The following is a 12744-nucleotide window of genomic DNA, read 5'->3' as shown; positions in this document are numbered from 1 at the left end:
CGCATACATCCTGTTCTATTCCAAACCCAATGAAAACTAAAATCACTGGTCTGCTATACAGATGGGAGGTAAACATTCAATTTCTTCAAGCCTTCTATTCTGTTCAGAGTAAAATAGGATGTTTCTTCAACAGAGTTGGCACTTTTAGACTTGTGGACTTTTAAAAAGAATCTTTTCACTTTTCACACTTTTAAATGTTTTAGTGTATTAAATATGACCTTCATATAGCAAAGAGAAAAAATCTGCTAGTTTTAATATAAATCAACCACTGGAATGTAAAAGTGTCCGTAGTAAAGGAACATCAAATAATGAAAAGTTAGCTCAGAGCTGATTGCTTCAAACGCTCTCAAACTGGCACCTAAAGAAAATTCTATAGACTTTTGAAAAGCATTTTGTTCACTTCTACACAGTACATCTAGTAAGTGGCCTTCTAGCTTACATCTATAATTGCATCAGCCTGAAATGCCCTGCTAAAGGCGGCACACAAATGGTTTGACGATGGCTGTCTTGCAGCAGGACTTCCATCGAAAAAGCCATATGTGAACAGACACAATGAAATCACAGTTTGTTCTGCCTGAGAAAGCAGTTGCTGTACAGTGTGTTACTGACTGTTAAATAGCTCAGTTATAATATTAAGTGAGATGTAGGTGGTTTAAACTGACATTTATAATATGTAGCTATTATACTGCATGAGTGCATTGGCCACAACAGCTTTTGTTGTTATTGAATATAAATATAAAATTATTGATTTGAATGACTATTGACTCTAGTGCCAAACTAACATGTTTAGTTCTCAGAATAGCGTAAATTGTTGTTTGTGAACACTTGTGCACTAAGTAAGGGATTATGTACAGTCAGCCAGTTGTTATCGTGAAATAAACCCTGACAGGGTGACCCCGACTTGAAGCGATAACAACCGGCTGCCTGTACATTATCCTGCTTATTGCATGGCTAATAACCAACGAAAATAAATAAATGGACATGAAATATTGATTTGCGTAGAAATGACATTATTATGGGAGAAGAAAAACATCACTAACCAGCTGATTTGCGCCTCCGGTTTGCGTCGGAGTTCTGTTGGTATTTATTTTTGTGAAAACAACCATCTGACTGCTCATTATCCAGCTTATTACAAGACTACTTACCAAATAAATAAGAAAAAATGGACATGAAATATTGATTTGCATTGAAATTGTTATTATGTGACAAGAAAGAAATCGCTGAACAGCTGATTTGCACCTCCGCTTTGCATCAGAGCGTTGTTGGTGTTTATTTTGCACAAATGTCTGTCTGACAGCTCATTATCCAGCTTATTACAAGACAACTTGCCAAATAAATGAATACATGGACAAAAAACATTGATATGAGTTGAAATTATTTTATTAGCTTACTTGTAGAGATTGCAGAGTGATACGAGAAGTAGGAAAGATGACTCCCAATACCCGGATGACCGGACTGATATGTTTTTATCCCCAGATATGTGGTTGTTACTCAGAAATATCAGACCACTAGATGGCATCATTAACCAATCAGAATCGAGTAGAAACCAGTTTAAGAATAGTGCAAAAACAGCAGAATACTGTAAACACTGTGAAAACTAGGGAGGGGTCAGGATGGTCGACTAGATATGCAACAGCCAATTAGTGAGCATATATATTTTAAGACATAACTCCTTGGAGCTAGCTTACTGTGTTTTAGTGTGCTAACGAAAGAAAAAAAATCTTAATCAGTATTTTGTCTTGTTTTCAAGTAAACATTCTTAAAACAAAATGTACAAATTTAGACTGTTTTGAGAGAATATATCTTGAATTAAGTTTGTTTTTCTTACACCATTGGCAAAATAGTTTTATTTTATTTTGATTTAACCTTGTGCAACCCCTGCATCCACATGCGTGGACGTTGTATTTTGGCTTCGCTATACGAAATGTGTAACTTAAATTAATTTAAACTGACTGAATACTGTTCACAAGAATCTAGACTGTCATTTAAGTGTTACATTTCTGTCGCACCAAGTCATGTGACACAACAACATTACATTGATTTCCGTGAAGTGCTTCTACAAGTGCAGAGCCAACATAAGTGCCTCTAGTAAGAAACCTCTTTAAGTTATTACACTGAAACCTGTTTGGGTGTAATGAGTAGCGTCTCTTGTTTCGTTTAATATGCCGCTTGAAAAATTCATTCATTTTACGCACGTCAGCGTGCTGATAAACACGATGTCCACATACATGGATTTTGGGCATTATTCTCTCAAAAAAAAAAAAAATTTTTAATATTTTCAACATTAAAGTGGGTCATTTCGCTTTATTTTAATATAGATTTTGTTATCATTTTTTTTTTTTATCACTCTATCATATGGTACTAATTATTAACTTTAGCTATTGCATTCCTATCTATTTACTATGCATTTTCACACTGAGAATCAGTGGGTTCATCCAATGTTTTCAGAGGCTTTATATGGAGTTAGGATGGAAACAAGGTGTATTTCGAACTGTTCTGAGACCTGTGCAGACAGACAGTACACTGTTGGTTAAGTCATTCACTGAATAGGGAGCAAGAGAGCATCCTACAACTCTCTATGCAGCTAAGTGCATTCAATCTAAACTTCCTATTTAAAGTTCAGTTTCAGGCTGCAGATGATGTTTGGACCACTCAACATGTTTGGCAGATATGGGACAATGGTAATCAGTACATAGATTCTTAATTTTTAATGTATAATTTTATTTTAACATGGTTGGCATGTTACTGGATGGATGATGCTGGCCATTACTTTGAATCCTAATGAATTATGCTAATTTCTGATGTAATGTCTGTAACATCTTGAACACATGAATAACCAACACTCCTGGAAATATAATAAAACAATTTGATAAATTAAAAAAATTAAAAAAAATAAATATCTGACTTTCTATATGTTGATATTATTATTATTATTTTATTTATATTTTTTTTCTCCCCAATTTGGAATGGCGAATTCCTAATGCCTCTAAGTCCTCCTGATGGCATAGTGACTTGCCTTAATCTGGGTGGCAGAGGACGAATCTCAGTTGCCTCTGCGTCTGAGACCGTCAATCCGCGTATCTTATCACGTGGCTTGTTGAGCGCGTTACTGCGGAGACGTAGTGTGGAGGCTTCCCGCTATTCTCTGCGGCATTACCCCATGTGACTCTACCCTATATAGCAACCGGGCCAATTTGGTTGCTTAGGAGACCTGGCTGGAGTCACTCAGCATGCCCTGGATTCGAACTCATGACTCCAGTGGTGGTAGTCAGCGTCTTTACTCGCTGAGCTACCCAGGCCCCTATAGCTTGATATTATTTACAATTTCTCAACTTAGTCCCACTGTCAACATATGTGGACAACAATTTTTAGGAAAACTATTTGCTTGTTTATTAGGTGCTACTAGTTACAAATCAAAAAGGGAAATGGAAAATACATACAGCAGTCACGCGGGGGTCTCAGGAGGCTAAGCATAAATATAACCCCCAAATTATCCCTATGCACAAGTGAAGCAAATAGTCGAATTTGTATCATCATGGTGCTAACATTTCACTATCTTTTTGAATGCAAGAATGCATCTTAAAAAATGTGTCTGATCGATGTCTGGTGAACATGACTGCCTAATTATGCAGGTCTTCCATAAAACCAACTGAGTAGCTGGTGCAGTTTTGAGATATAGGCCAGTCAAGCCTCTCTGCTCTTGGTTCCTCTGGCATGATTTTGCTCCAGTTTTAGTTGACTTGAGTGGAATTGGTGCAAAAACCTCAGAGCACTGCCTTTGGCAATAGCACATGGTTTGGGGTAAACACAATGGCCTGTTTCTGTGCTTATGCTTCAAAAAATGAAATGTAAAGTCTGTCCGCTCATCTGAGCCAGAGAAACTGCTCAATGATACCCTCCGATAATCCTCTATCCCTTCTACTTTTCTGCTTTCTTTCTTTGTTTTCTAAGAAGATTTCTCAGTCAATGACAAAATAAGGATGTCCAAGATGAGGAAAAGGACAAATCTTTTAAAAACAGGTTTTAAATGCATATGCAATTTTTTATTTATATATTTTTTAATTTATATTTAGGTTATTTACATAAAGTATTGATTTTTTTTTTTTTTTTTAATAAAAAGTGTTAATTTAATGACTAAAAATGTCAACGGATAAAACAAAAGTAAGAAGTCTAATAAAAATAAATAAATAAATAAAAACTTTATAACACGAGTAAATGTAACTTCTGTATTTTCACAATTTGTAAAGTAAAACGTATGTTGTCATCTTCTTTTTAATTTTATTTTATTAAAAAATGTCATTAAGAATCACAAATATCACAACTTTTTTTTGCACCATTTGACGACTGAACTAACCTTACCATGTCATAAAAAGGTCAAAATATCTGATAATTTAAGATACTTACTGACCTTAACAAAAGTCATGAGGGTCTACCGCAGTCTTCACTGTGATGTCATTTCCTGTTTGTTTTTTTTTGTTTTTGTGGCTTTTTGCATGTTGGTTACAATGACCACAATGACTTAGACAAAATTTAATAATATTTTAAACAAAAAAGCTTCATTACAGTTTCTACTAATATATATATATATATATATTTAAAGAAGAATAATACCAGTAAAAGTAATAAAAAAAAAATTCAAACTATTTTAGTGACTTTTTTGTCATCATTTTGATCTCAGGATGGTTATATCAGCCTGACATTTTTTACTTCATGGCCCAAGGAATTTAATTTTATTCAGAAATTGACAGCAAGTTCATCATAGATCAAGTGCATTCAAGTGAACTCCATTTTTAGTGTATTTTTTAATAACAAATGTTTTTACCCTTTTCTCCCAATCTGGAATGCCCAATTCCCACTAGGTCCTCATGGTGGTGTGGTTACTCACCTCAATCTGGGTGGCGGAGGACAAGTCCCAGTTACCTCCGCTTCTGAGACAGTCAATCCACGCATCTTATCATGTGGCTCGCTGTGCATGACACCACGGAGACTCCGCATGTGGAGGCTCATGCTACTCTCCGTGATCCACACACAAATTACCATGTGCCCCATTCAGAGTGAGAACCACTAATCGCAACCACGAGGAGGTTACCCCATGTGACTCTTCCCTCCCTAGCAACCAGGCCAATTTGTTTGCTTAGAAGACCTGGCTCAGCACACCCTGGATTCAAACTCGCGACTCCAGTGGTGGAAGCCAGCATCAATACTCACTGAGCTACCCATGCCCCTTTTTAGTGTATTTTTAACTAAATAAAACGATATGGAATACATAGATTCCATATTAATGTCTAGAGTTGCATATTTTATTTATATTGTTTGATGTTAATGCAGGCTTAGACAAAGCAAGAACAAGCCAGTCTGCTCTAAATTTCCTTAATCCGTAGCAACGTGCTATTTTGTTGAGTCATTCTTTTAACAGAGCAAAGGCAAAGAATTTGACATATTTTGCTTGGTGGAAAAGCATGTGTCTGGAAAAAACACACAAAACATGAAACAAACACTGAAATGTCAAGAGTACACAAGGAGATGTATAAATGCTTGAAGTCTGGCAGCTGATGTGATAATATGTAGGAATGTCACTTTTTTCATTTTTTATACAATCATTACTTTGACTGAATTTACTACATTGACTGAAATAAAAAAAAATAGATGATGAAAATAACATTTAACATATATCACTGTAATATTATGTTTAGAATGTGGATATAGCTGATAATACCACACACACATTTATTATCACATAGTTGTTTAGCTCCTTTTTAAATCATAATGATAACAGAAATCACCCAAATGGCCCTGATCAAAAGTTTACATACCCTTGAATGTTTGGCCTTGTTACAGACACACAAGGTGACACACACAGGTTTAAATGGCAATTAAAGTTTAATTTCCCACAGCTGTGACTTTTAAAATTTCAATTAGTGTCTGTGTATAAATAGTCAATGAGTTTGTTAGCTCTCCCGTGGATGCACTGAGCAGGCTAGATACTGAGCCATGGGGAGCAGAAAAGAACTGTCAATGGACTTGAAGTAATGGAACTTTATAAAGATGGAAAAGGATATAAAAAGATATCCAAAGCCTTGAAAATGCCAGTCAGTACTGTTCAATCACTTATTAAGAAGTGGAAAATTCGGGGATCCCTTGATACCAAGCCAAGGTCAGGTAGACCAAGAAAGATTTCAGCCACAACTGCCAGAAGAATTGTTTGGGATACAAAGAAAAACCCACAGGTAACCTCAGGAGAAATACAGGCTGCTATGGAAAAAGTGGTTGTGGAAAAACGATGTGGGTGTTTCAAGGAGCACAATACGACGTTACTTGAACAAAAATGAGCTGCATGGTTGAGTTGCCAGAAAGAAGCCTTTACTGTGCCAATGCCACAAAAAAGCCTGGTTACAATATGCCCAACAACACCTTGACATGCCTCACAGCTTCTGGCACACAGTAATTTGGAGTGACGAGACCAAAAAAGAGCTTTATAGTCACAACCATAAGCGCTATGTTTGGAGAGGGGTTAACAAGGCCTAGAGTGAAAAGAATACCATCCCCACTGTGAAGCATGGTGGTGGTTCACTGATGTTTTGGGGGTGTGTGAGCTCTAAAGGCATGGGGAATCTTGTGAAAATTGATGGCAAGATGAATGCAGCATGTTATCAGAAAATACTGGCAGACAATTTGCATTCTTCTGCACGAAAGCTGCCCATGGGACGCACTTGGACATTCCAGCACGACAGTGACTCTAAGCACAAGTCCAAGTTGACCCTCCAGTGGTTACAGCAGAAAAAAGTGAAGGTTCTGGAGTGGCCATCACAGTCTCCTGACCTTAATATCATCGAGCCACTCTGAGGAGATCTCAAACATGCAGTTCATGCAAGACGACCAAAGACTTTGCATGACCTGGAGGCATTTTGCCAAGACGAATGGACAGCTATACCACCTGCAAGAATTTGGGGCCTCATAGACAACTATTACAAAAGACTGCATGCTGTCATTGATGCTAAAGGGGGCAATACACAGTATTAAGAACTAAGGGTATGCAGACTTTTGAACAGGGGTCATTTCATTTTTTTATTTGTTGCCATGTTTTGTTTTATGATTGTGCCATTTTGTTATAACCTACAGTTGAATATGAATCCCATAAGAAATAAAAGAAATGTGTTTTGCCTGCTCACTCATGTTTTCTTTAAAAATAGTACATATATTACCAATTCTCCAAGGGTATGCAAACTTTTGAGCACAACTGTATATATATCTGGGGTCAGGAGCTTCATTTAATGTTCACATCAACCATCAGAATGGGGAAAAAAATTTATCTCAGTGATTTGGACCATGGCATGATTGTTGGTGCCAGATGGGCTGGTTTGAGTATTTCTGTAACTGCTGATCTCCTGGGATTTACTCAGAATGGTGCCAAAAACAAAAAAACTTCCAGTGATGGGCAGTTCTGTGGACAGAAATGCCTTGTTGATGAGAGAGGTCAACAGAGAATTGCCAGACTGGTTCAAACTGACAAAGTCTACGGTAACTCAGATAACCGCTCTTTACAATTGTGGTGAGAAGAACAGAATCTCAGAAATGCTATTCTGAGATGAGGGTTGGTGCTGTTTTGGCAGCATGAGGGGGACCTACACAATATTAGGCAGGTGGTTTTAATGTTGTCGCTAATTGGTGTATATATATATATAATTACACTATATACACTGATGAGACAAAACATTATGGCCACCTGCCTTATATGCTGTTGGTCCTCCGCGTGCTGCCAAAACAGCACCAACCCTCTGAGGCATGGACTCCACAAGACCCCTGAAGGTGTCCTGTGGTATCTGGCACCAAAACATTAGCAGCAGATCCTTCAAGTTCTGAAGTTGCGAAGTGGAACTGCCGTGGATCAAGCATATTCCACAGATGCTCCATTAGATTTAGATCTGGTGAATTTTGAGACCATTACCGAAAAATGTGTGCGGTGTGGAAGGGCGCATTATCCTGCTAAAAGAGGCCACTGCTATCAGGGAAAACCATTGCCATGAAGGGGTGTACCTGGTCTGCAATGATGATTAGCTAGGTGGCACGTGTCAATCTGACATCCACATGAATTGCCGGACTCATATGATGTAAAAGAAAATGGGACTCGTCGCACCAGGTGACCTTCTTCTGCTCCAAGGTCCAGTTCTGATGCTCACATGCCCATTGTAGTCACTTTCGATGGTGGACAGGGGTCATCATGGGCACTCTGACCGGTCTGCGGCTACGCAGCCCTATATGCAGCAGGGTGTGATGCACTGTGTGTTGTGACGCATTTCTCCCGTAACATCACAAAACTTTTTCTGTTATTTGTGCCACAGTAGACCTTCTGTCAGTTCAGACCAGACAGGATAGCCTTCGTTGCCCTCGTTCATCGATAAGCCTTGGGCGCCCAACACCCTGTTGCCGGTTAGTGGTTTGTCCCTCCTCTGACCACTGTCGGTATGTACTCACCACTGCTGACTGTGAGCAACCCACAAGCCTTGCCGTTTCAGAGATGCTTTGACCCAGTCATCTGGCCATAACAATTTGGCCCATGTCAAAGTCGCTCAGGTGTTTACTCCTGCCCATTTCACCTGCATTCAACACATTGATTACGCGAACTGATTGTTTGCTTACCATCTAATCTACCCAGACCTTGACATGTGACCTTGTTAGGAGATGATCAACGTTATTCACTTCATCTGTGAGTGGTCATAATGTATCTGTATGCTCATCTGTATGTGTATACAGGCTCATCTGTATGTGTAAATACACATCATATCTCAGTTTGGGCACTGTGTGTCAGTGGATACTGCCATACTAAGCCAAGACACAGTAACTACACCATCTCTGAAACTAAGAAAAACTGTTTCATTTGTGTGTGTGCTGAACATAATCTGTATTACAATGTGTATTACAAAATAATCTATTTTCTTTTAACTTTAGCATTGATAAGCTAAACCTGTCTGAGACCTGATTTCACTCACAACTCAAATGTGTAGTTAATGTTTTTTATCCTTTGCTGGACAGCATAGTGAATCCACAATTTTGCTTTGGTTCCTTCTAGAAACTTGTCTCTATGGTGACAGTCTCTCACAATGACCTCAGGACAGGTGCTTCACTCCATTGTCATTCAGGTCAACTAATGCCTGTTGCTTGAGGTGAGGTTTTGTCTGTAAGGGCATGTGGGGGAGTTTCTCAAAGATAGTCAGGGTTCTAAGGTGATTCAGACCAGTTTTAAACTCACTGTGTGTCCCAATTGGTTTAATTTCCTCACAAACACCCTCCATTATCATTCATTACCATTAATGTAGATGATACTTCAAGAGCAGAAAGAGCCATCTGGAGGGCCAGAATGAATGCAATGTGCTAGAATGCCCTGAACTAGCTCTGTTCCAGTGAGCTGCCTTGTGTACTGCCTATATAAGCAGACATCTTCTAAGACAGCATTCTACCTGCCATAAAACCTTATAAGTGAACGATTTGAATGCACTACATAAGCAGCAACTAAGCATGCCACACAAAATAGCACTCCTAATGCGAAGCGACCAAGAAACTCGACTCACAGTTGATTCTAATAGAATTTGACATTAGCATGTTGTTAAGCTAACAAAGTAATACTCAAAGTAATAAGCATACAAATATATAGCGCACACACATAATACGTAAAATAGTAATTTTTTTAGTACATTGAACTATTCATTGATTACTTTTATACTTTGATTTTTATTCTCTGCCTTCATCAGCAGTGTGCAAATGACCAAACTGGGCATCATATTCCTGTCCCTGTTACTGTACTATATGCCCCAGCAGTGCACGTGTTACAGGAATGTATAAGATGCCAGACAAGAAGCCAAAAAATGCCATTGTAGATATGACTGATTATTTTTAAAACATGAATGTATTGTAAATATGCTGATAGAACATATACTGTTTGTTATCAGTAAATTATAATTTGCTCCCCATTAAAGAAATAGTTCCCCCACAATGACAATTCTCTCACCATTTACTCACCCTTAGGATGTCTCAGCATGGACCAATGCAAAACAAATGAACCCTTGAAATATGTTAAAACTAAAGACCTTTTCACACCAAATGTAAATCTTCTCTGTAATTAAAATTTTAAATAGAAACAATGATTTCTAACGAGACATTCACACCTCAAGCGAACATTCACACGGTGATAAAGCAAAGCATTTTTTTTTTTACACTTTTTTCGCCCAGCGATGAAACGCCTCAACCAATAAAATTTGAGCTGTGGATCACGTGTCAGGAGCTGGTGCAGTTAGAAAAACCAGTGCAATTGCTGAACGCCTGATGTCACTTCCTTTGTGTGTGATGTCATTTCATAATATATATCTTCAATTAAATGTCACAGTGTCATGGAATACAGTGGCAAGAAAAAGTATGTGAACCATTTGGAATTACCTGCATTTATATATAAATTTGTCTTAAAATCTGGTTTGATCTTAATCTAGGTTACAATAATGAGAAAAAAAAAACTGTTTAAACGAGTAACACACAAATTATTGTATTGTTCTTAATACATCATTCAAATGTACACAGTGTAGTTTGGAAAAAAAGTATGTGAACCCCTAGGCTAATGATGTCAACAAAAGCTAATTAGAGTCAGGAGTTGGCAAACCTGGCATCCAGTTATTGAAACAAGATTGGAGGTGTGGGTCAGACCTATTTTGACTTATAAAAAGCACTCAAACAGTTTGAATTTGCTATTCACAACAAGCATCTACTGAAGTGGACCTTGCCTAGCAAAAAAGAGATCTCAGATGACCTACGATCAAGAACTGTTGCTTTGCATAAAGCTAGAAAGGGTTAGAAAGTTATGTTGAAGAGCTTAGATATTCATCTGTCCACAGTTAGACAAACTGTCTATAAATAGAGATGATTTAGTACTGTGGCTAATCTCCCTAGAAGTGGCTGTCCATTCAAGATGACTCAAAGGGCACATGCATAATTCTCAATGAGGTAAAAAAGAACACTAGAGTGACAGCTAAAGGCTTGAAAGAATCATTGGAACTGGTTAACATCTCTGTTCATGAGTCTTCTATATAGAAATCATTAAACAGGCATGGTGTCCATGGCAGGACACCACGAAAGAAGCCGCTGCTTTCCAACAAAAACATCGCTATATGCCTAAAGTTTCCCAAAGACCTTGACACTCTACAACACTACTGGGAAAATGTTTTGGATCATTTAGACTGATGAAACTAAGGTTGAATTGTTTGGGAAGAACATGCAGCACCACGTATGCCGTAAAAATGGCACTGCATACCAAGATGAAAACATCGTCCCAAACATGATGTATGGTGGAGGGAGCATCATGATTTCAGGCTGCTTTGCTGCTTTCGGGCCTGGACCGCTTGCCATCAGAGGAAAAAAATTTATTTCTAAGTTTTCAAGATATCCTACAGAATAATGTCAGGGTGGCTGTGCACCAGCTGAAGCTCAGTAGAAGTTGGGTGATGCAGCAGGACAATGACCCTAAACATCTAAGTAAATCCACTACAGAATGGCTTCAAAAAAAGGAAATCCACCTTTTGGAGTGGCCCAGTCAGAGCCCAGACCTTAACCAAATAGAGATGCTGTGGAATGACCTCAAGAGAGCCATTCACACCAGACATCCTATGAATAAGGCTGAGCTCAAGCAGTTCTCTAAAGAAGAATGGTGCAAAATTCCTTCTGAACGTTCTGCAAGTCTAATCCGCAGCTACTGGAAACGCTTGGTTGAGGCTATTGCTGCCAGAGGAGAATCAACCAGTTATTAAATCCAAGAGTTCAATTACTTTTTCCACAGCACTGTGAATGTTTAATGGGATATGTTCAATAAAGACATGAAAGATTATAATTGTTTGTGTTTTGTTAGCTTAAGCACATTGTGTTTGTCTATAATTGTGACTTTGGTGAAGATGAGATCACATTTTTAGACCAATTTATGCAGAAAACAGCTCATTCCAAAGGGTTCACATACCTTTTCTTGCCAGTGTAACAGGGTGGACAGTAAATAGAGGCAAACATAAACAAAATAGAAATAGAAATACCACAACTTGCACCGAGGACTTAAATGTCACCAAATTGTAGGTATGACCCACACACATGCCTATACAAGATGTAAACAAACACACCGTAAACACACGGCCAAACGCTGTTCTGGGTCAGCTCGCTAGCAAACTCGCTTGCTTGCTAGACTCTCGTACTGTGATTCTATGGTTGTTTTTCAAACTTCTTAAATTTGTAGTTCTTCCTCTCCTCCATCATAGGAGGATGACGGACCAGCTCAAAGGTGTGTGTTAAGCCAGGGGGTAAAACTGCTTGTCGATTAGCGCCACCTATCGTAAAGGCATGAATGTGCTAAAGGCAAACATTTGTGTCGATTTCTATGTGGAAGGGCCATTCTTCGGCAATACGTATCCCTGACCCATATGTAAATTCTGTAATTTATCTTTTTCATGCCAAAGCAATTGAATGAAACTGAACGCAGGGATCTGTTTTCCAAAGTTGAACTACTTTTAACTTGACATAGCATCCTAAAAGCGTGTGCGCAATGGACAAATGTTCCTTGGTTAATAATTAAAAAATATATACAACAATAAAAGGACCCTGTGTGAAGGCCCCCCAAAGTCACTTTATGCAAATACATTATCAGCTGAAAATGCATTGATTTAGCTACGTTTATGCCTCTCATCCACACTGCAACAGAGTCTTTCGAAAAGTACTGCATATTTG

The 12744-nt window shown here is 38.3% G+C and overlaps 1 protein-coding gene across 2 annotated transcripts in view; it reads right to left on the bottom strand.

Moving 5' to 3' along the window:
- LOC127425690 (receptor-type tyrosine-protein phosphatase U-like) overlaps window positions 1–12744 on the bottom strand; it is a 477304-nt gene that overhangs the window by 201264 nt on the left and 263296 nt on the right. The window lies entirely within an intron of this gene.

Source organism: Myxocyprinus asiaticus, chromosome 34 (genome assembly GCF_019703515.2).
Source record: "Myxocyprinus asiaticus isolate MX2 ecotype Aquarium Trade chromosome 34, UBuf_Myxa_2, whole genome shotgun sequence".
Lineage (NCBI taxonomy): Eukaryota > Metazoa > Chordata > Actinopteri > Cypriniformes > Catostomidae > Myxocyprinus > Myxocyprinus asiaticus.
This window is presented reverse-complemented; position numbering and strand designations above follow the sequence as displayed.